The following is a 2,300-nucleotide window of genomic DNA, read 5'->3' as shown; positions in this document are numbered from 1 at the left end:
CCCCTTCGCCCTGGCCACCAGCTCAGGGACTGAGTCCTACCAGGCCAAGACCAGTGCACACCGGGAGCTGTTCGGTGCCTTTCACCACGTGGTGCTGGGTGATGACCCCGAGGTCAAGGCCAGCAAGCCCGCCCCGGACATCTTCCTGGCCTGCGCCCGCAGGTTCTCCAGACATCTTCCTGGCCTGCACCTGCAGGTTCTCTCCTCATTCCCCCACCCCCATATCAACCAGGTAAACCGAGGCCTCGGGCCTTGGGTCCACTGCATGGACCACACACAGAGAGACACACAGACAGACAGACATGGACGGATACACAGATACACAGACCAGACAGACAGACAGACAGACACAGAGACACACAGATAGACGCAGAGACGGACACAGAGACACAGATAGACACATGGACAAACCAGACAGACATGCAGACAGACAGACAGACAGATAGATACACAGACCGACAGGCAGACAAACCAGATAGAGACACAGACACAGAGACAGACTCATAGACAGACAGACAGACCACAGAGACACGGACAGACAGACACTCTGATAGACAGACAGACACACTGACAGAGAGATAGACACACAGACACAGAGACCAGACAGACAGACACAAGAGACGGGACAGACACACAGATTCACAGACCTACCAGACAGACCACAGAGACACAGACAGACAGACACACTGATAGACACACAGACAGACAGATAGACACAGACAGACGCACAGATACACAGACCAGGCAGACAGACAGACAGACAGAGCACAGAGACACGGACAGACAGACACACACCGATAGACAGACAGAGAGATAGACATACATACGCAGACAGACACACAGACAGACAGACTACAGAGACACACAAATAGACATATAGACAGACAGACGGATACAGAGACAGACACACACAGATAGACAGACACAGAGACACATGGCCAGACACACACAGACACACAGACAGAGACAGACAGACAGACATAAGAGTCCAGACAGACAGATACACAGAACAGACCAGACAGACCGACCACAGAGACACAGACAGACAGATATAGGGACAGACAGACACACAGAGACAGACAGAGAGACACGGACAAACACACAATCACACAGACGGATGGACGGATGGAGAGACGGATGGACAGACGGCCCCAGGGGAACAGGGAGGGAGACTCCTTGGCACAGTGCTCACCTGGCCCACACCAGGCCCTGGGTGGGGGAGGCCTCGAAATCACACAGAGAACATGCCAGTAGGCACACCGTGGCTCAACGGTCATCTTCCCTCCTTCCTTCCCTCCTTCCCTCCTTCCTTCCCTACTTCCCTCCCTCCTTCCTTCCCTCCCTCCTTCCTTCTTTCCCTCCATCCTTCTTTCCTTCCCTCCCTCCTTCCTTCCTTCCCTCCCTCCTTCCTTCCCTCCTTCCTTCCCTCTCTCCTTCCTTCCCTCCTTCCTTCCCTCCTTCTTTCCCTCCTTCCCTCCCTCCTTCCTTCTTTCCCTTCATCCTTTTTCCTTCCCTCCCTCCTTCCTTGCTTCCCTCCATCCTTCTTTCTTTCCCTCCTTCCTTCCTTCCTTCCCTCCTTCCTTCTTGTTCCTTCCCTCCATCCTTCCTTTTCATCCTTCCTTCCTTCCCTCCTTCCTTCCTTCCCTCCTTCCCTCCTTCCTTCTTTCCTTCCTTCCTTCCCCCCTTCCTTCCCTCCAACACTGGGGACCCGGCCCACCCCCCGGCCGACCTCTCACTCCACGTGTCTCTCTCGCCCTCTGACCCCGCAGTGCCTGGTGCTGGAGGACACGCCCCACGGCATGGCGGTCGCCCGGGCAGCGGGGATGCAGGTGGTCATGGTGCCCAGCGTCCAGCTCGACCCCGAACTCAACGGCCGGGGCCACCCTGCTGCTGCCCTCCTTGGGTGACATACAACCCGAGCTCTTCGGCCTGCCCGCCTTCAACTGACCTGCGGACAGACAGACAGACAGACAGAAGGACACTGGACACAAGGCCAAGACCTGACCCATCCCAGGGCCTCCCTGACCTCTGGAAATAAAGGGAATGAACACAGGAAGTGCCTCACTGAGTCACGAGTGGATGGATGGATGGATGGGTGGGTGGATGGATGGATGGATGGTTGCTCGGATGGATGTTTTGCTCGTTCACTATTAACGCCCTTCCTGCTTATAACCTATTCCCCCTTTACTACCCTCCTTACACCTCCCTTTACAACTTTTTCCCCCCCCCCCTTTTCCCCCTCTATTTTCCCTTCTCTTACCCCCCATTTTCTTTTCCTTTCCTCCCCGCTCAAACTCCTT

General features: G+C 55.5%; 1 long non-coding RNA gene across 1 annotated transcript; it reads left to right on the top strand.

The window, feature by feature from the left end:
• Positions 1-62: 62 nt before the first annotated feature.
• Positions 63-1,965, top strand: LOC106002780. Its single transcript, XR_001175955.1, has 3 exons — positions 63-162; positions 197-232; positions 1,770-1,965. It is a non-coding gene; the product is annotated as an uncharacterized LOC106002780 (long non-coding RNA).
• The last annotated feature ends 335 nt before the right edge of the window (positions 1,966-2,300 follow it).

Source organism: Dipodomys ordii, unplaced genomic scaffold (assembly GCF_000151885.1).
Source record: "Dipodomys ordii isolate 6190 unplaced genomic scaffold, Dord_2.0 Scaffold1000001332, whole genome shotgun sequence".
Taxonomy (NCBI): Eukaryota; Metazoa; Chordata; class Mammalia; order Rodentia; family Heteromyidae; genus Dipodomys; species Dipodomys ordii.
Note: the sequence above shows the minus strand (reverse complement) of the source record. Positions and strands in the feature narration are given on the sequence as shown.